The sequence below is a fragment of the Pelobates fuscus genome, chromosome 10 (assembly GCF_036172605.1).
Source record: "Pelobates fuscus isolate aPelFus1 chromosome 10, aPelFus1.pri, whole genome shotgun sequence".
NCBI lineage: Eukaryota > Metazoa > Chordata > Amphibia > Anura > Pelobatidae > Pelobates > Pelobates fuscus.
This window is the reverse complement of record NC_086326.1, coordinates 36,335,827-36,359,199: the sequence shown is the minus strand read 5'-3', so window position 1 is coordinate 36,359,199 and position 23,373 is coordinate 36,335,827.

Genomic DNA, 23,373 nt, shown 5'->3' with positions numbered 1-23,373 from the left:
GCATTATTTTCAATTCTATCAGTATCACTGTGCTTTGCTAATGTCTGGAGTAAATGTAATAATCTTGACAGGATATTTATTTTTATAGTTCTGAGAAACTGCAATAATTACCTTGCAGGGTTAACTCCTCCTCTAGTGGCTGTCTACCAGGACTTCCGGGTGCTTAGATGACCTTTGGTCATCTAAATGATGCAGGACGTCCTCACGCTGTGCATGAGGACTATCAGCGTCACCGGAATCTCCATAGGAATTCTGTTGGCTGGGCAGGGGCGTGGGAAGAGCCTGACCCAGTGCCAATCGACATTGCTGGATTCAGGTAAGTGACTGAAGGGGTTCTAACCCCATCAGCACTGCAGAAGGGGGGTTGAGAGGGAGGGGGGGGGGGGCACTGTAGCATTCTACAGTGCCAGGAAAACAGCTTTGTTTTCCTGGCACTATAGAATCTCTTTAATTAATGAAAACTATGAATTGTTTCTGGCCTCAATTTCCCATTCAAGAATATAACTTCATGTGTTTTATGAATTAAGCTATTAGCAAACTTTACTGCTATCCCTACAGGGCAGAAATACAAAATTATGGGAGGACCAGGCTTGACCATGAGTTTTCAACTGTTTCCTGTTTTGATGAACGCTTTACAAATCTGTTCCACAGGTTACCTTAATGATTATAGCTGGCACTGGAAGTAACTCATCTCTGTTTCATTCATCACCATTAAGGTTAATTTTCCACCTAAGTATTTAATATATCATGTCAAACAATCCTATAATTATCCTGTCACTAGCATATAACATTGCTCATTAGAGCTCATTGACTATATAACTGTCAGCATGGCATGTGCCAATGCTATACGTCATTAATACACAGATGGTTTGTTTCTTATCAAGGTGGTGTAGCCAACTGCAACTTGTGTTGGACTAATTACATAATATATTATGTTTTCTTTCCATTTCAGCTTCTTAGGGAGTGATTTATGGGAGGCCGGCCATTTCAATCCTAGAGGGACCAATTTTAGACTGCACAAGGAACAAGCATAAAGTAGTGAAATGATGACAAAGATGATACTAAAAACATATTAAGTGCTCCAAAAATGTGTTCAAAGTAAAAGCAACTTAAAACGTAAGGTGTTGTATATGGGCTTGAGTGATATAGGTGGATAAAGGAAAAAAAACACAAAGATATGTCACATATCTTATGTCACATATATGTCACCTTTATCCACCTATATCACTGGAGCCCACATACAACACCTTGAGTTTTAAGTTTCTATTTATTAAGTCGCTTTCTTTGTGTATGTTGCTGCCCAACATATTGAGTATATTGGCTACCATTCTATACTTATTCTCTTATTGCAGATCAAAGTAAAAGCACATAGAAAAAAAACAGAATACAGCAACAGCGAAATAACTATATACAGTTTACTCTCATGGCACTTATCAGATTATTTACTAAAGTGAATTCAAAGGGAATTTCAAATTTAAAGCAGAGTACCTGGACTGAAAGCATTGCTGACTTAGATAATGTTTCCAGCTTGGCTTTTCTGACCTAAGGGAATACTATAGCGTTATGAATACAAACCTGTATGCCTAACGCTATAATGCCCTAGTCCAGGGGATAGGCAACCTTCGGCACTCCAGATATTGTGGACAGCATTTCCCATAACAGCTATAATGCTGGCAAAGCATCAGGGGAGATGTAGTCCACAACATTTGGAGTGCTGGAGGATGCCTTCTCCTGCGCCTTGGCCATAGTTAGGTTAGTGATCCCCCGTTTGCAGTAACAATATAGACAAAAAAGATTTTACCCAGACTCTCTTTGTGCTGCTGACCTCTCTGCCTCCTTTGACATCAAGGGTGCATGGCTTACTCGGTCGTTGAGGTGGAAACAGCTCAAGTAACAACCAGTATGACAGCCACTAGAGGTGAGTTTAACCAATGGAGGGCACAAAAGTAAAGGGACTTTGCTGTTGCTGTATTCCTGTACCCTTTTATATAAATATTAATATAAAATATGCCGACAAACAGAAGTATGCCTAACCAAGCACTATGAATTTACTGCGGTCCTTTTGATGATATACTGATTATTATACAGGATATATCCAATGTATTTTTACGTGGCAACATCTGTGTTCTGTGCAGGTGTTGTAATTATTAGGTATCCATAAGATCTGAGTAATGGCAATTTCCACGGTGTAACTTTTCTTACCAAAGCTGCAGGTGACCCACTATGTATTCTAGATTATTCTTACATTTAAATTAGTGGTCATTACTCACTGTACGGGGATTTGCCATTTTATATATGTAACATATATAATCATTACAAAAATGTAATTGGATACACAGTTTTACTTGTAACCATAGGCGTGCGCACGGGGTGTGCCGGGTGTGCCTGGGCACACCCTTATCCCCGTGGCCCGTGCTATGTGCCTCCATGGGCCCAAAGGCAGGGAGGGAGGCAGGAGAGGACCCTGGGGAACTCTAGCCAGCAGCTCTGTCGGGTTCCTCTTGAGAGGTTGGAGCATTGCTGCGGCAGCACTCAGATCTCGCAAGAGTGAACTCTAGCCCCGCAGGCTAGAGTTCACTCACCACTGGACCACCAGGGATGGCATCAGCACGGTCCCCCCTTCCTACAATAGGTAAGAAGGAAGGGGGGCTATTTCCTAAACGGTCTTCCCCACCCTCACAGTCCCTCCAAACAAATACACACAAACAGCACCCTCACACACATAACACCCACTAACAGCACCCTCACACATACATCACCCTCACACATACATCCTCACATATACAGCACCCACACACATACATCACCCTTACACACACAGCACCCTTACACATACACACACAGCACACACATACACTAACAGCACCCTCACACACACAGCACTCTTATACACACACATACACACCACCCTCACAAACACACACACACAGCACCCTCACACACACAGCACCTTTAAACACACACAGCACCCTTACACACACACAGCGCCCTCACACACACACAGAGCCCTCACACAAACACAGCACCCACACACACACACAGCGCCCACACACAGCAGTGTATATATATATATATATATATATATACGCGGCGTGTGTGTTTGTGCTTTAGGGTGAACTTCCTTATGCAATAGGCTGCGCACACCTATGCTTGTAACCCTTGTGTTCAGATAAATTGGCATCAGTAGAAACAGTATAGCATCATATCCACTCTATAAAGGTGAACAAAAAGCTATTTAAAAATGTCTTGGTGCCACTGGGAATTGAAGATAGCCATTCAAGATAATTCCTTCATTCTGCTGGATCTCCAGAGCTCAACTGGGGGAACTATGTGCAAGTGCATTATAAAACCTCTAATTTATTTATCTTCCATTTTTTTCCCAATTTATTTTTACTTAACCCCTTTAGGGCAAGGAGTTATGTGAATAGAATGTTATTGTAACCACCCGAGACAACTTCTGTTATAAAGGGGTTAAAGGAACAGCTTAAGTACAATGTGACACTAAGGCATGCCAATGTGAAAAGATTAGAGCATTAAGCTTGGTAATAAACATTACACGTCAAAAGCAACAATGGATAATCGAACAGATTACAAAAACAGAAAATAGTGTTAAATGGTCCTGCCATTCAGATCAAACTGCAAATTGCTGGACATGTCAAAAAGACATCCTGCATTCTACAAACAACCCTTTCAATCAAGTCTACTATGGTAGGAAGAGTATTTTCCCCCTCAAAATGCAGATGTTAAAGGGATACTACAATAGACAGAACAACTACAGCTTAAAGTAGTTATTCTGATGAGTATAGTCAGTCCCTGCAGGTTTTTTCATGTAAACACTGCCTTTCCAGAGAAAAGGCAGTGTTTACATTACAGCTTAGAAACACCTCTAGTGTCCACTCCTCAGACGGCCACTAGAGGTGCTTCCTGGGTCAGTTCTGCCCAGTGTGCAGCACTGACATTCAGTGTTTCCACGCTCTGCAGCGTTTCACTATAGAGATGTACAGAGATGCATCTCTATGAGATGCTGATTGGCCAGGGTGGCGTTTAGCTCTGCCTCTGCCCCACCCCTTTTGCTGAGATAATCAACATTAACGATCTCAGCAAATCCAATATTTTTTTTTTTTATGGGAATGCATTGTGATTGGCTAAGATCATCAATTTTGATTATGTCAGCCAAGGAGGCAGATTGGGTGCAGGGCCAGACTCGAGGAGCCCCGTGCGGCGCTGGAAAAAGGTAAGTAAATCATTTTTCTAACCTGAGGTAATGGGGGCCAACCACCTAATAGGTGGCTTTAGAACTATAGTGTCTGGAATACACGTTTGTGTTCCTACCACTATAGTGCCCGTTTAAGGTGAATTAAAAGTAATGTAATTTTGTGATAATTTCTTAAAGATTGCTTGGAAGGCATATGTACTAAATGACAATGTACAATAACCATAAATTATTTGTAGACATTATTTAAAATCAAAAGGGGTAATGCTAGGGCAAGGCCACCAGATGTCAGTTATCAAGCCAGTATCCAGTGGTTTTTTTTTAGGATATGTTTCTTTTTTACATGTATTGTTAAACTGTAATTGTTTTTATATTGTAGTCCCTGAGGAAGTTCGTTTAGAATGAAACGTGCAGGACCTTTTTCCCGCTGTGTATATCCTATGCTGAATGGTGACTGCTTACCTTTTTATCGAATACATCTTATTGTTTTTTTACCCTCACCTGTTGAAGTCCCGTGTTGGATCTACTATCTGGAGATAAAAAGAGGGATCTGTTGGCCCCCCACTACTTCGGGGGAGGCACCTTAAGAACGCTTTTATCCATCTACATCTAGTTAGTGCATACATTGCTGCGCACCATTTTGGGTTATTACAGTATCACACTATATTGTGTTTTATGTCCCTTTGTAGATTAATACAGCCGTATCCCGAACTGTTTCTCTCTGGCATAGCTTTATACCAAGCCAGTATCAGCCTGTCACCCGAGGCACAAAAAAGATTAGGAATTGTGATATAGTACAAAAACAAGAGTAAAGGTGTTATCTAAATAGAGGTTTTTTAATGGACTCATGGCTTATGGAGTTATGTTAGCGTACGCTGCATGCCTGGATGTGAATTGATACGCATGGTGTGACTGGCTTGATTGAAAGAGTAGTGGGCTGGTTAGCAGGCATTAGTAGAAGAGTAAGGTGAGACTCCTCCAACCGCATTTTATTCTGAAAATTCTGCAGCTTATTGGTCTATTAGCTGCAGAATATTCAGATACAACATCACAAAGTGTAACAGTTGGTGATATCAATGGGAGCTTAAAAACAAGGAAAAGCCCTCAGGAGCAAAGTTATAGACGATGATTTATTTTCTTCAAAGAAGGACCCCAAACAAAAAGGAAGTCAGAGAAGAAAGGATTTCACTTTAAAGAAGAAACAGAAAGGAAAAGAATGGTAGATGGTAATTAATGGGAGTTGCAAGTGTGATTTCAGAGGAGGAGAGTAAGGGTAATAGTTGGATGAAAAGAAGTGTGAAGGAGGTACCTTCTGCCTTGTCGCAATGTAACAAAAATCATTCTGACCTGTCCAAAAACCCTTATTGAAACATCAGTTTGATCATATTTATACATGCTTCGACACCGCTTCTAAATTTGTTAATTTCTTCTCCTTTATCTTATGGTGAGTGAGTGTTGTATACCTATATGTAAGAAATACAGAGGAATATGAAATAGTATCTTTTTTAAAATTCTTATAGGTATTTACTACCTGACATCAAGCCCCACTTTGAGTGTATTAAGGACTGCTAAATATTCTTTATTATAATCCTTAGATCATGTTTAAATGAACTAACCTAGTCAATTAAGATAAATCTGCATCTAACATATTTTTTCATCCTATTATTCTATTTATTGTTTATGTAGTTATACCCAAACTTTTCATATTCTCATGTATTATTTAAAATTGTTACACTAATAAGGTGCTTTTCGTTGTAGTGGTGCTGCGGTATAGACCAAAATAGATGCAAAATACAGAGGGTGAAAAAGAACAATAAGGGCAGGGAGGGGGGAAGAACACTATGGGAGAGGGGAGGGGATGAAAGAACACTATGGGACAGGGAAGAGGGGAAGAACATTATGGGACAGGGGAGTGGGGGGAAAGGACACTATGGGACAGGGGAGGGAGGGAAATACACTATGAGTGAGGGGGAAAGAACAGTATGGGACAGGGGAGGGGGGAAGCAAACTATGGGACATGGGGGGAAGAACACTGTGGGGGAGGGGGAAAGAACAGTATGGCACGGGGGGAAGAACACTATGGGATGGTGGAAAGAAAACTATTGGGATGGGGAAGAACACTATGGTGGAGCAGGAGGGGGAGAGAACACTTAAAAAGAGGAAGAGGAGAGGAACACTAGGGGGGAGAGAGAGGAACATTAAGGGACATGGAGGGGAGGAGAGAGGAACACTAAGGGACATGGAGGGGAGAGTGGCACAGAGGAGGGGGCCTGAGTGGGGAGAAAGACACACAGAGGGCCATGAGGGTGCAGAAAGACACACATATGGGCCTGGGGATAAGAAAGTTCACAGAGGGGCTGGGGATAAAAGCAACACACAGAAGAGCCTAGGGGTGGAAATACAAAGGGGCTGGGGGTGAAAGAGACACAGAACGCAGGAGAAGAGGAAAAGGAGACACAGAGGGGCAAGGGGAGATAAATGGGCTGGTGGTGAAAGAGAAACACACAAAGGAGCTGGTAAGAGGGGGGGGGAGAGGCACCAAAATCATCCTCACCTGTGTACCCAAAAATCCTTGCACCGGCCCTGCCTGTAACTGTGTCATCCAAAAAAAAAACGAAAATAAAGTCTTCATTGAAAACGCAGTTTTCAGTAAGGGCATCATTTTTTATTTTATTTAGATTACTCAGTTGCAGGTGAGGAAGCAAAGGGCATGAAAGCTAGCAACCAACTTTTCTACCCTACCCTTATCTTTTGTGCCACTTTACCCCACTGCCTCTAGTATGTAAGCTCATTGAGCATGGCCCTCAATCCCTCAGTTCCTGTGCGTCCAACTTCTCTGGTTGCATTGTAAAGCGCTATGGGATTTGTTAGAGCTTTATAAATAATAATAGTAACAATAAGAAGAAACCCACAAGGAATGTCCAGACCCGAAATGTCAAGCAGACTCAGCCTACACAAAAGATATATAAACCTCAAACAATAGCGATGACAACTCATCGATCTTTTTACTTTTTCCACTTTTTGACAAAAATGTATTTCAAAATAATATCTATCTGAATAATTTCAGTATTGACAGTGTTTCCCTGTGCACCTGAGTCCCTGCACTAATTTACCGCCAATGAGAAACTCCATTATGTTAAATTATTCTGTTCCGATTTGGTTAATGAGAGAAAAAAACAACAATAGAATTCAAATTCATACGATCTTAGTTTACGATTTAGCCTAGTACTTCCCTAAGAAAATCTTTTTGTAAACCAATTTGTAGCTTGATTTGCAGTGAAATTAATTCCATTTTGTTCCCATTTTACGGAACCAAGAGATACCGGACTATTTGCTACTTCTAAATATTTCACAAAAATAATAATATTGAGTTGCAATGTGTTTTTTTATATGTATATATACATAGTTCTTTCTAAACTATACTGTTGAAAAAAGTAAAGTTTCTGAGAGCAATTGCCTTCATTTCATTTCATTTTAGGGAAGATTTAATACTAAAAGCTACATTTTATTTCTATCTACTTTTTTATAAATTTTTGTCTTACTAATGACTTGAAAATATCTCTAAGTAAGGAAGCACAAGGTTAGATTTTAATGGTTCACATAATGGGTTTCAGAATAAAAGTTTTCCTAATACAATTGTAACATTGGCTTTAAATATACTGGGTCAGAAGAGTAGGTCAGAGGTTTAAATGGATACTTTTAATTGAAACACTTTTTTTTTCCAATATGAGTAAATACTAATTGCTGTTCTGATACTCCCAGATCAGAATGTATTGAGCATTTTCCTTTTTTTATCTTGATATATTTAGTTATTGTAATTGCTCGGCGCCGGCGGTGATAGGGCTGATATTTTAAAATCACGTTATGCAAAATACATTGTGCTCTTCTTCATACATAGTTACTGAATTCTCTCACATGTTCTCCCCCTTTTTATCACTATCATACTTTCCACTGTACCCATTCTGACACTTCTCTCTCTTTATCTTACCGAGACAGACATGTATACATTTCTTACCCTTCATGGATAAGAAATGTCCCTAGGCACGAGATTTCCTTAGCCAATTAGATGTTTTTATTACACCTATGATAAAATGCTATAATGTGAACATTCCTATGGTTTTATAGTTGTGAGCAGTTCCCAAATCTGCAAGTGCAGAAGCAAAGGTAGCCAGTGTTACTCTCCTTATGTATGATCATGCTTCCTCTTCACACAGTTTAAAATCTTTTAAACCAACACTCCAAGCACCATAACCTTTACAGACTGCTGACGTTGTTATGGTGCCAGCAGAGATCTGGAACTGCTCATAACAATCTGTCAAACTGTTTGGGCACACTCTGACAGTTGCCCCACATTGCTTCTAGTCTTCTCATATAAGCATTTTTACATTGGTTGACAGAATCAGATGAGTACTCTTGAGTACCCAGGACACTGCTTATGGTGGTTATGGTGCTTGGAATATTAATTTAATTTTAATATTTTTTCAGATTTAAAAAATGTATGCGGCCCATGATAATTCATTATGGAAGATGATTTTTCTCAAACCGACTAAGCAGTCTCATCGATTTAACTGGCGTCGGGGTTCACCAGCGAAGCCTGCATGGTCTTTGTACAATCATGTTTCATGGTTCATTTTGCACCAAACAAGGTTGGCTCCCCATGTTATAACTGATAAGACCACCTTATTTATACCCTGTTGTTTACTGATGAATACCATATTTGAAAAAAATTGTCACAGGTAAAAAACTTAAATTAAGTACATTTTTCTTGTGGTTTTTTTTTTTGATACTTCACAAGGGAGGCAAAACGTCAGTTTTCATTTTCTGATATTAAAAAGGGATATTTTTTTCCAAATGTTTTTGGATCTTTGTTAGTAACGGAGTTGCACTTCAAATTCTTAGCTGGACTGGACTTCTTAAAACTCTAAGTGAAAGCCAGATGGCAGCACAATTGTCTCATGCATTTGGTCTTAGAATTTGGGCCTAAAAGGCCCAAGTACATGCATTATTGTGTTCTACTACTCAATATTTAGATTTTCGCCCCTCAAATGTAATAAAAAAAAGTGTTTTACTTACCTTGTTTCCCAGCTCTATGCAGCCGCTCCCTCCGTTTCCCATGACGTCTTTCTGCAGGCTGTATCATCTTTGTTTTCTCCTCCAATCCAATGCTTCTCATAGGAAAGCATTGAATCAAATCCTTCCCTATGATAAGCATTAGAGGACATTTAAAATCGTCAAGCCATGTGTGAGAACACTGAACAACACATAACTCAGTCTGACTCGGTTGTAGAAGTGGAAGTACCCTCTAGTGGCTGTCAGGAAGACAGTGTCACTGCCACTGAAGGTGTGTATAGCCATGCAAGGCAAACATTGCCATATCTATAAAATGGTCTAGGTGCCAACAGTCTCTGCGTTAGATACACATAACTCTTTAAATGCCACAGACATTACACAATTAGGTCCCCTTAAATAACATTGAATTTTAGTTTTCAGTTTTTTTTACCTATCTTTATTTGTACCAAATTCCTTAATCTCCAGATTTTACAAAGCAATGATCAGAATGATCTCCTCTGTCCCTTCATGTGATATTTTTTTTAAGTCTAGTCTTCTTAAAGGAACTCTGTAGCAGTAGGTATACATCCCTCCATTCTACTGTCCTGATGCTCCTTAATAAATAAATCCTTCCCCCAACCCCATAAGAAAAAAAAAAGGAAATAAATTAAATTAAAAGAAATTACTCACCCTTCTCCAGCATTGAATCTCCCTTGGCACGTCTTGATCTCCTCCTTTAATGATGTCATACTGGAGGCTTGCTTCCAGGATGATGAGCCAATCCAATGCTCCTCATAGAGGGCACCTTAGGTGCATGGGACACGCTCACCGGATGCGCAGAAGGTTCTACCATAGAGAATGACTGAATACAGTGATTCTCTATGGGCGACTGTGACGGCACTACGCATGCACGCCTGACGTATCGTTATGTTATGGTTTGACATCCAGGAAGTAATATTCTCTGCTCGCAAACCCAGAGGGCTTGCACTCCTAAGCCCTCTAATTAGTTAACTGGAGGGTAGGTGAGGGGGGCAGGACTACAGGCACTATGACAACTTAATGTGAAGTTGTAAAAGTGTCTACAGTGTCACTTTAATGAACTAGTAGATTTAACAGTAGAGATATTTTACGTCAATTGTTTTATTCTGCTTTTGTTATATTTTCTGTTTCCATTTTAGTTTAATAAATGTTTATTTTTATATATTTTTAACAAGACTGATATTTATTTCCTTTTAGAATTGTGCTGTGCATCACAGCTGGCAGCAACTGGAACCTCTACCCTACGACAGTTCTGTAACCTTGTGAAAAATACTTTTCTGCACTTATTCCCAGATTCTAAAACGTACGAAATCTGCTAAAATAAACAATTCCATGCTAAACATCGCTTAGTGTCAGGGCACATTTTTTTAAACCTTCTTTTCTTAAGGAAACATTTAATTTTAATTACATGCATGATTAGATCCAGCACGTAAAATAATATGCTTTAATCTTCCTTATGTTCTGGCTCAGTGATAATCAACAAACATTTCATTGCTAGTGTTTCTAGAAAAATATGTTGATTAGGTTAAATACAAGATTTTCTTTTTTAATATAAGATTTTTGTTATTAACAGAGTTAGAATTAATGACAGACATTAACATATGCAAATTTAATTTATTCTATAGGTTGAGGGAACATGGAATAGCCTCTGCAGCTCTATCTCAGGAAAATTTTTGATTCTAGTTTCATAAAACACGTCAGACTAAAGAGACATGTATAGACTTCTAATCTTGCAATTAAAAAAAAAATGAAAACATGCCCTTTTGCCCTCTTCTATCACCAATAAATACAATATATATATTTGTGTTTGGGGACAAAAAGCTGTAATAAAGCTAAGTCGGTTGTGGTGTGCAGAAACCCACATTCGAGAAGACCTGTAAATAAAATGGGCCCACCAAGGTAGTAATATGAGATCCAGCCCCCGCACTAGAGCTCCGCCTCCAGCCTCTCCCTGGTGACCTTTCACACAGGAAGGGGAAGAGCTTCATGGAAAATACTCACACTGCACTCACAGTCCAGATTATGTACAGCCGTATCTCATTTTCCTCTGTGTCTATGTATATGTTGTAAAAGGTCAGGAACTGGGCCACGACCTTGAGAGGCTGTTTTGACTATATCAGATAAGTATATCTTGATACCATTGTAACATTATTTGAGGTATCATATACTGTTTCTTCTTTGAGTAATATGAGAAAGACTGGAGTGATGGGTGGAATGAATTGAACTGTGATGGCCCAGGTAAAAGGCTTCCCAGGTTAAATGGCCGGGTATCCTTTCCCATTACTCCAGGCCAAAGTCTTAACATTTGTGGGCGGGGACAAAAAGCTGTGATAATGCAAAGTCGTTTGTGGTGCAAAGCAGGTTGTGGTGCGCCAAAACCAATGTTCTAGTAGGCCTGTAAATAAAGAATGCAAGAAATACCAAATGCACACTATTACACATGCAAATTACGCCATACTTTTAACACTTCCTTAACTCTTTCTCGGGTTGCATTTGTAACTATTATATACAGAGGATTACCAGTGTCCTAATATTTAATTATATGTACTGGACTTCCATACTTAAATATGCTACATCGATTCTGAATGTCCTAATGTATTGAATAGTCAAAGAGGGACCTAAAGTAAAATAAATGTAGCTGATGTGACACTGTTCTGCCTTTGACATTGATGATCATCAACAGCTTCTTCGCATTCTCCGTAACTTTGGTCTACAGGATACTGCTCTCTCCTAGTGCACCTCCTACCTCTCACAGCACTCTTTCAGTATTTCTTTCTCTGACTCTGCTTCTTCCCCTCAACCACTCTCTATCTATACTGCCTTCCTTGGTAAACTCATCAGCTCCTTTGGCTTCTGTTATCATTTCTATGCAGATGACACACAAATCTGCCTGTCCTCTCCTGATCTCTCTCCGCCCATCTTGACTCGTGTCTCTGACTGCCTCTCTGCAATTTTCAACTGGATGGCTGCTCACTTAAACTCAACCTGTCCAAATCAGAACTTCTGGTCTTTCCTCCCTCAAGTGTTGCTACTCCCGTGTCTGTCTCCCTCCAAGTCAACGGGGCTACCATCACTTCTACCTCGCAGGCTCGCTGCCTGGATATTCCTTTTGACTCCAACCTCTCCTTCACCCTCATGTCCAATCAATCACCAAATCCTGTTGCTTCCATCTCAAAAACATAGTGCGCATCCGCTCCTATTTAACGCATGATGCGGCTAAGGTGCTGGTCCATGCTGTTGTTCTCTCTCGCCTTGACTACTGTAATACCCTTCTCAGTGGTCTTACGTGTTCCCAGCATGCACCACTGCAATCTTTAATGAATGCGGCGGCGAGGCTCATTTTCCTGTCTGCGCGCACCTCCCCCGCATCCCTGCTCTTTCAGTCCCGGCATTGGCTTCCAGTTAGATATAAGACTCAATTTAAAATTCTGGTGCTTGCTTACAAGTCCCTACATAATGCTGCTCCAACCTACCTATTCTCCCTAATACACAAGTATGTCCCGTTAAGGCCCCTATGCTCTGCCGAAGACCTACGTCTAGCCTTTGTCCATACTCCCACCTCTGATGCTCGCCTCCAAGACTTCTCCAGGGCTGCACCTTTTCTGTGGAACTCCCTTTCCTTCTCTGTAACACTTTCACCCAGTATCCACTCCTTCAAAAAATAATTGAAAACTCACTTCTTCAAGAAAGCATATCAAGTAAACTGTTAGCAGGTTTTTATCCCCCACCCCCCATGACTCCTCTCCTGCAACTGTCAAAAATTACTTACTAAGCCCTCAGTGAATACTTTTCTAACAACCTACTTCGTACCCCTATTTTTACCCTTTGTGTCACTATCCCACTTCCTCTAGCATGTAAGCCATGCAGAACCCAGAGTAAAGTAAGGAACATACTGACTATACAATGACCTGTGTGGATACATATTTTACAATTAGTAATGTCGCGAACACAAAATTTTCCGTTCACGAATGGCGAACGCGAACTTCCGCAAATGTTCGCGAACGGGCGAACCCCGCGAACCGCCATAGACTTCAATAGGCAGGCGAATTTATAACCCACAGGGACTCTTTCTGGCCACAATAGTGATGGAAAAGTTGTTTCAAGGGGATTAACACCTGGACTGTGGCATGCCAGAGGGGGATCCATGGCAAAACTCCCATGGAAAATTACATAGTTGATGCAGAGTCTGGTTTTAATCCATAAAGGGCATACATCACCTAACATTCCTAAATTGTTTGGAATAACGTGCTTTAAAACATCAGGTATGATGTTGTATCGATCAGGTAGTGTAAGGGTTACGCCCGCTTCACAGTGACAGACCAAACTCCCCGTTTAACGCACCGCAAACAACCGCAAACAGTCCATTTGCACAACCGCAAACTCCCCATTTGCACAAGGTTGGATACCAAGCTAGCCATGTCCTGTTCCTTGTCCTCACTGATGTCATTGAAGGTCTCTTCCTCCACCCAGCCACGTACAACACCAAGGGTCCCCGAAAGGTGACAACAAGCCCCCTGTATTTTTTTTTAATTGTACACTACTGTTACACCAGATATGAGTTGCACTGGTGTGACACTGTGCCTTGGCAGGCCCTGAAACGCACACGTGTGAAGGAAACTGACTGCTATTATTTCACAGTCAAATTTCTAGTTTTTTTTTTTTTATGTACACTACTGTAGCACCAGATATGAGTTGCACTGGTGTGACACTGTGCCCTGGCAGGCCCTGAAACGCACACATGTGAAGGAAACTGACTGCTATTATATTACAGTCAAAAAAGTTTTTTTTTTTTTTTTAAATGCAAGCTATTGTGACACCAGATATGAGTGGTGGCACTGGGACCACCTTAAAAATATTGGATATCGCTAAAAATAATGATCACTATATACTTCCCTACAAACCTCTAAAACGAACCAAACTACTCATCCATCAGCTATACCACTTTATCCCACCTAGAACTAGTGCCCACTTACTTACCCACACTCATGCCACACACATTTCACCACTACTCTCACTGAATCCCTCTGACTACAGCTAAATTCATCTTCAACATCAGAACACTACTCCTAAGATTGGGTTGTATCCATGTCTCAGGTCTTTCATTTAGAATAGGGGCAGCTTCGGTCTCCTTCAACACTGACACTCCAGTGCATATTATTAAAAGATTGGTCAGATGGAAATCCTCAGTCTACAACCGATATATTCCTCATCCCGTGAAAGAAATGAGGAAAGCTTTTAAAAGTTTGGCTTTGTAAATTTGATGCAATAAGTGTGTTTTTCTTTAATACCTTTTCACCCTCTTTGCATGAACCCGATTTACATATATTACTAATATGTTTCTGAACATATATATTATATTATTCACTCACTCACTCACTCACTCTCTGGGCTGGCCTAAGCCATCATGCTGCCTAGGTCCAACGATAAATGACTATGGGGGATAATGTATAATAAACACAGGTTACTGGCTATGGGGGGATAATGTATAATAAACACAGGTTACTGGCTATGGGAGGGATAATGTATAATAAACACAGGTTACTGGCTATGGGGGGATAATGTATAATAAACACAGGTTACTGGCTATGGGGAGGATAATGTATAATAAACACAGGTTACTGGCTATGGGGAGGATAATGTATAATAAGCACAGGTTACTGGCTATGGGAGGATAATGTATAATAAACACAGGTTACTGGCTATGGGAGGGATAATGTATAAAAAACACAGGTTACTGGCTATGGGGAGGATAATGTATAGTAAGCACAGGTTACTGGCTATGGGAGGGATAATGTATAATAAACACAGGTTATTGGCTATGGAGGGATAATGTATAATAAACACAGGTTACTGGCTATGGGAGGATAATGTATAATAAACACAGGTTACTGGCTATGGGGGGATAATGTATAATAAACACAGGTTGCTGGTTGTGGGGGGATAATGTAATAATAAACACAGGTTACTGGTTGTGGGGGGATACTGTATAATAAACACAGATTACTGGCTATGGGAGGGATAATGTATAATAAACAATGGTTACTGGCTATGGGAGGATAATGTATAATAAACACAGGTTACTGGCTATGGGAGGGATAATGTATAATAAACACAGGTTACTGGCTATGGGGAGGATAATGTATAATAAACACAGGTTACTGGCTATGGGAGGGATAATGTATAATAAACACAGGTTACTGGCTATGGGAGGATAATGTATAATAAACACAGTTTACTGGCTATGGGGGGATAATGTATAATAAACACTGGTTGCTGGTTGTGGGGGATAATGTAATAATAAACACAGGTTACTGGTTGTGGGGGGATACTGTATAATAAACACAGATTACTGGCTATGGGGGAGATAATGTATAATAAACACAGGTTACTGGCTATGGGAGGGATAATGTATAATAAACAAAGGTTACTGGCTATGGGAGGATAATGTATAATAAACACAGGTTACTGGCTATGGGGAGGATAATGTATAATAAACACAGGTTACTGGCTATGGGGGATACTGTATAATAAACACAGGTTACTGGCTATGGGAGGATAATGTATAATAAACACAGGTTACTGGCTATGGGAGGATAATGTATAATAAACACAGGTTGCTGGTTGTGGGGGGATAATGTAATAATAAACACAGGTTACTGGTTATGGAGGATAATGTATAATAAACACTAACACACAAAAAAAATGAATGAATGCAGCTTCAGAATTAATCTAAATTGTATGCTGTCTAGGAGGTGGGAGGGTCTGGGAGGGAGGGTCTGCTGCTGATTGGCTGGAATGTGTCTGCTGACTGTGAGGTACAGGGTCAAAGTTTACTCAATGATGATGAAAGGGGGCGGACCGAACATCGCATATGTTCGCCATCCGAGGCGAACGCGCACACGCTATGTTCGACAGGAACTATTCGCCTGCGAACCGTTCGGGACATCACTATTTACAATTTTTTTTAATTTAAGCAAAATCAGCTGCTTTAAAATAATTATATTGGTTTTTCTTCAACAAAGTTTGCTTTATGTTCTTACACAAATACCTTAAAAACTATTCTTTTTAGGAAATATTAGCACAATGTTGTCACCGTGGTTGAGTTGCATTAATTAATGCACAGATATTTAGGGTGTCAACTATTTGTTAACGGGCTTGAGTTTTTTAGGTATATTTTAAGAAGGTAATTTATTTTTTACTATAAATTGTCATTAACAAGGTTATATTCCTTGTCAGTCACAAACTCCATGCAAATAAAGCAAGCTGGGTAATGCACTTGGGATATGTCAAATATAAGGAACCTTTATATTTTTATGTAGATGTAGAGCTGCTTTGAAAAAGGTTTGCTGGAATTTTACAAGTGCATCACTGCAGAGCTGAACTGTGGGTCTGTGTACAGCTGCAAGGAGTTTAAAGGCTCTGGGAAATAAGAGCTTTGAAATAAAATGTGTTACAAAGTAATGGAATAAAAATTCCATGGAAAAGCACTACTGCTTGCGAAATGTCGTACTGTGCACATCTTAATCTGGTTAGAGCAGACATGCTAAGGATATTTTCAACCTCAGAACTAATTGCCAAATAGCCAGAGTCATGTGAAATTTTAAGATCTTTCGGACCTTTGGTCACAGGCGGTATTATCTGCATGCTCGACATCAGGCATCAGAAGAGATTCTGCCGAGCTCACTTATAATATTCAATAGAAATTTTATTCTGTGAGCCCTCTGCTGTCATAGCTCATGTTATGTCTATCAAGTAGGGGGATCAAATAGGGGGATCTAAAGCATTTTATACTTAACAATGCAACAAACAACCCTCGACTATTATGCACGCACGGACATCAATACCGTACCTCTCTCTTTGTTGCCAGTGAAACAGAGATTTTGTTATTGATCGTACCACACATGTGATTAATCACAATTCCTACCAGTGGACTGCTGTATGTAGATTGCAAGGGCATCACATGATGCCAACATCAGGAATGAGAGACAGATGATAAAACAGACCAACAGATAAACATGGCTGGATGGACAGACAGAAACATAGAGACAGACAGATAGATAGATAGATAGATCCCACCCCTCCCTGAATTTACGATATCTTATGGACCTAATATATCAAAGTGTTAAAACAATTTTGCTGCTGGAGTATTTGATGCATTATTTTCTAGAGGAGAGTTTTTCTCAATGCTTGATGAATCCAGACTTTGGTTACTGATCTTGAGAATAAACTTTGTTGATATTGGAGTTTCGCCACTTTCTATTATCGGACTTTTTATGCTGAGATATGTTTATACAGTCTAATCATTCCCTCCGAATCCCTTTTCCACTGCGATGCTGGAGCATTGAGAACTCATGGAAGGGATGGGGGCGAGGGTGGGGGGACGTGCGTATTTACAACAGCTGATACAATTCAATTTGTCTTTCCAGTGTCTCTATTGTCTATCTAAAAGCTTCATTCTTGATTTAGATTCCGGTTCCTGTCAATATTGTGCCTACTTCAAGCTTACAGTAAAAATAAATTCAAAAAGAGGTTGAAATTTAATATTTGACCATATTATAGTATTTGACTCTAGAGGTTATGTTTAGAAATCTTTCTAAACCCCTGCCTCTCTGCTTTGTTTTCCCCTGCATTCTCTTTATATGCTCATAGTACACTAATCATTCTCATTTATTGCTATAGTTACATGTTGCTCCTATATCTATTATCTTGCTTCATCCTGTGTGTTCTGCATATCTTGCTTTCTCCCACTAATTACACACTCCTGAATATTAGATTTAGCTCATGAAATAACTATCATTTCACATTTTCTTATTTCTTCCTTTGTCATTCTGTCAGCTAACTTGTGAACCCTCTAGATAACTAAAAAATGCTAATTCCAAAAATGTAGAAAGTATAATGCATTTTAGAAAAAAACTAGAATGAAGGGAATGTTACGTTTAGAAGCCATTATAGATATTGTGTATAGTACATAATGCCATTTGAGGTATTTAATACAGCAGCCATTTTTCAAGCATTCATAAAAGATCTCTCCAGAAGCCATAGACTCCCGTATGATGAGATATCAAGATTAGAGTTGAGCGGACACCTGGATGTTAGGGTTCGCCGGGTTCAGCCGAACTTTGGCAAAAAGTTTGAGTTCGGGACTCGAACTTGACCCGAACTTGACCCCAAACCCGAACCCCATTGAAGTCAATGGGGACCTGAACTTTTGGGCACTAAAATGGCTCTAAAAAAGTCCTGGAAAGGGCTAGAGGGCTGCAAAAGGAAGTAAAATGTTTTGCCTAAGTACTAATATACTTACCCAGTGGAAGAAGAAGAATGTTACATTGTATACAATTTTAAATAAAAAGTATACAAACATAGCCAGGATTCAGCTGTTAGCATTCGCAACACTTACAACAATCAAGTAACATACATTCATATAAAATGTAAGTTACTTGGCCAGTCAATGTAATGACAGGAATGAATAAGTAGATAACTCCCTAATTCCCACGGTATTAGAGAGCTATCTACTAAAATGCTGAAAGACCTGAATTGGCCTTTCAGCCAAATTTACTAATACTAAGTAAATATTACTTAGTATTAGTAAATTATGCCCCTACTCGCTATACAACGAATAGGGGCATGCCTTTGGCTGCTCACTGTTAAAAAAAAAAAAAAGTTCCCCCACCTGAGCCCCCACCTCTGAACGGCGGGTGGGGGCCCTAAAGTAAAATAGGGGGGGGTCCTATTGTCCACCCCCCGGCCCCCACCCATGAGCAGTGGGTGGGGGCCCTAAATTGGAATAAGGGGGGGAGCCTATTGTCCTCCCCCGGTCCCTACCCCCAATCAGCAGGTGGGGGCCCTAAATTAAAATAATGGGGGGAACCTATTGTCCTCCCCCCGGCCCTCACCGCCAAGCGGTGGGTGGGGGCCCAAAATAAAAATTGGGGGGGACACCTAATGTCCTCCCCCCTGGCTCACACCCCTGAGTGGTGGGTGGGGGCCCTAAATATCAGTTGGGGGACCTAATGTCCTCCACCCTGGCCCCCACCCCTGAGTGGTGGGTGGGGGCCCTAAATTAGAATAAGGGTGGGGGCCCTAAATAAAAATTTGGGGGGACCTAATGTCCTCCCCCTTGACCTCCACCCCTGAGCGGTGGGTGGGGACCCAAAATACAAATTAGGGGGGGGACCTAATGTCCTTCCCCCTGGCCCCCACCCCTGAGAGGTGGGTGGTGGCCCTATATACCAATTAGGGGGGACCTAATGTCCTCCCCCCTGGCCCCCACCCTTGAGCGGTGAGTGAGGGCCCTAAATTAGAATAAGGGGGACCTAATGTCCTCCCCCCTGGCACACACCCGTGAGCAGTGGGTGGGGGCCCTAAATAAAAATTGGGGGGGACCTAATGTCCTCCCCCCTGGCCTCCACGCATGAGCGGTGGGTGGGGGCCCTAAATAAATATTGGGGGGGGGACCTAATTTCCTCTCCCCTGGCCTCCACCCCTGAGCAGTGGGTGGGGGCCCTAAATACCAATTGGGGGGGACCTAATGTCCTCCCCCCTGGCCCCCACCCCTGAGCGGTGGGTGGGGGCCCTAAATAAAAATTGAACCCCCCAGGTGACTAGGGGTCCCCAAACCCCTAGTCACCCCCATCCCCCCCCAAAAAAATTAACCCCTACCTACCCTCCACCCTAAAAATAATGAGGGGGGACCTTTAACTAAGTACCTGTAAAAATAAAATAAAACTTACCATTTGATGTTTTCTTTCTTTTAAAATCTTCTTTTTTCAGCCCAAAAAAGGCCAAATAAAAATCCATAATAACCGACGCAATTAAAATAAAATAAAAAATAAAAAAAATAATCCATCTTCACCCATGGAGGGCTCCTCGCAGACTGAACCCTGCAATTAGGCTCAGAGCACTCTGATTGGTAGGTTTAAGCCATCCAATCAGAGTGCTCTGACAGGTAAATGAAGAGACTGACAGGTAAGTCTCTACATTTACCTGTCACAGCACTCTGATTGGTTGGCTTGAAATCCACCAGAGTGCTCTGTGTCATTTTACACAGCGTGGGAAAGTTCTTTGGAATTTTTCCAAGCTGTGTAATTTGACTCATAACACTCTGATTGGTGGATTAAGTAAAATGCTCCCATTTATTTCTCTAAGTTAGTCACTACTCACTTAATCTGTAAATAAATACAACTTTTAGTAACTTTTCATATCCATCAATCATCTTTTTTTTCCCATCAATCATCTCTTTTTTGGAGATGGAACTCAGAATGAAGCAGCAAAAAAACATGGTCAGCTATTGCACTATCGAGTCGTTTGCTTGGTTATATGCCTTCATAGATATGGAATTTGGTTGAACAGCCGATTGGCCTAAATTTGGACTAGTTGGAATTCGGCTGAAACTGAATGCACAAGTCCAATAATAATAAAATACTAAAAAGTTTGTACTTTTTCTTTATATGAGCAGAAAACTAAATAAAAACGTATTCTATAGCATACAAAAACACGAAAATATATTATATATACATAAAGCATGCAACAAAAAAGATGTATAAAAATAGCAGACTAATGGATCATTTGCATACATTCCGAGACACTGTCAAAATTTCCCAAAAGGGAATAGAACGACTTTTTAAAGTTTTCACAAACTCTAATTTAACGTGCACTTAAGAGAACATTTAAACTAACTCCTAAACAAATATACATTATTATGTTGCATTTTTACAAGATCATTAGCGTTTTAGGCTAAATTACCCAATACACAAGAAAAAATATATTCATAAATAAAATGTGGAAAAACTCCATAATGCTTAACTCTCTGCCTTGGATCTGGAACCTTGAAAGGCATTGAAATTCCACGCATTAACCTGGATTAACCTTTCATGCCTATTTGTCGTCATTGCTTGAATCTTTCGGTGCAAATATCAAACAACTATTGATCACTCGACCTCTCTCTACTGTTTGTAGGTATCAGTCATCTATCAATCTCGGTGTCTGTCTGTCTTTATTGTTTGTCTTTCTGTCTAACGCAGAACGTGCTCATCCAGTGACTTACCTGCTTCTGTCTGGATACAACAAAGCAGTGTTTTGGTGTTAGAGTATAACTTATTGCAAGCATTAAAAATAAAACATGATCGTGTTTATTTGCTAGTGGACTGTGGTGATCTGCAAAATTCAGCTAAATTAACCAACCTGTAGATATACCTCAGTTGGAATTCATTTCGGCCCAAACAGTCCTTAGTGTTGAATTTCATTAGTTTTTTTTTATCACCAATAATTCACTGTTTAGTGAATAAACCCTGAATAAATCCCTCTATATTTACCTCCGAGTGACCCCTGAACACAGAATAACTGAGTAGCAGGGAGCACAAAAACCTAGCAAGATACATGTGATTCCTTATCATTTCTGTCGAGAATTTATCCTTGATTCGTTACCTTCTGGACAGACTTGTCCATATTAGATTATATGATAAAACATTTATAAATAATATGTTGCACTCTTCCATACACCCTCAAACAGGTTGCGAAATGTATCTATTCATATTTATTTCACCATACACTGTGCAAGGAAACAGATTAAAGCGATTTTTCAAGGTTTGGATAAAAAGCATTATTGATGAGCAGTGTCAGTTTTTCTGTGAAATTATCCATCTCTGAAATTATCTTATTAGACTAAATCCCCTGCAGAGCCAAAGTGCTTTTACAGGAACTGTGTTTGTTGAAATCAGATATAGTGCTTTGGGGATTACAAGTAAATGTATCCACTGATTTTTGGAGTTTGTGAGTGATACACTGAACATGGTAACTAGATGTTTTTGTGGTATTGGAACAGCGTCGGTTACATTACAATATTCTATCTGTCTGTTTGTCCACCTGCCTGTCTGTACAGGGGCCTTGTTAGGTTTTATTTATCTATAGAGAAACAAGAAAGTGTGGTTCATTCTCTTGCTACGTTGTAATATTTACTCAAATATAAATTATATGTTGAACAAAAAAAAAACATTTACTTCAACTTAATTAAAAACATTCTTCAATAAAAAAAAAAAAATACAGACTCTGGAAGAAAAGACTCACATTAGCTCCATGAAAATTCAAGAGGAGAGAAAATCAACACGTTTTGTGTGAACGCACTTTTGGAAGATCACATTGTGAAAAAATTACTTCCACATGTTTTCATTGCCAGGATTGTCAGGACATGTTCTAATTATAGACCCGGATTCACTTGCAAATACTGCTTAACATATTAGATAAACATGCTAAATGGAAACAAAAGATCAGCACTTCATACATAAATATTTATTGGTGCATTTAACCCCTTCAGGACGGACTCAATAGTACACGTTTTGATCAAAACAAAATGTAAACAAAAACTGGAATTTGCACTATATGTCTGTTCAACCGTAATTCACCTCTTTCATATTAAGTACTCACACACTTATTATATATCATTTTGTTCAGGAGAAACATGGCTTTCATTTCATATCAACATTAAAATACACTATGTATGTCACATATATATAAGATGTATATATATTATATTTATAATATATATATATATATATATATATATATATATATATTATATATACATATATACACATTTAATTTATTTTAAAACATGTTTAATATTTTTTTTTTTACATTTCCCACCAACAGGGATCCACAGCCAGCTAGAGGGGGCCATGTGATTGCTCTTTGAGAGCGATCACATGGCCCCCGGGGGCCTCATTTGCCGTGGGAGGGCTGCCTGGGCTGTCAGGCAACCCTCCAGAAGAGGATCGCGGCTGAGGTGAGTAGTTTCAGGCTCCTGGGGGTGAAAGCCGTTATCGCGTTCTATGCCGCTGCAACGGCTTTAAAGCCCATTATAATGGGGACGGCATAGAACGCCGTTAATATTACTGCAATTTTAACCAGAAACGAAGCGTTTAACGTTTCACCAGACTCTAGGTACACTTTTTGGTCTAGATTTTTTTATTACCCTATTTAATAGAACTAATATTATTGACATTGGAAGCAAAAAATAACATACATTACCCTTGCTGGAAACCAAACACGTGACTTCTGCAATTACAGCCATATCGTGT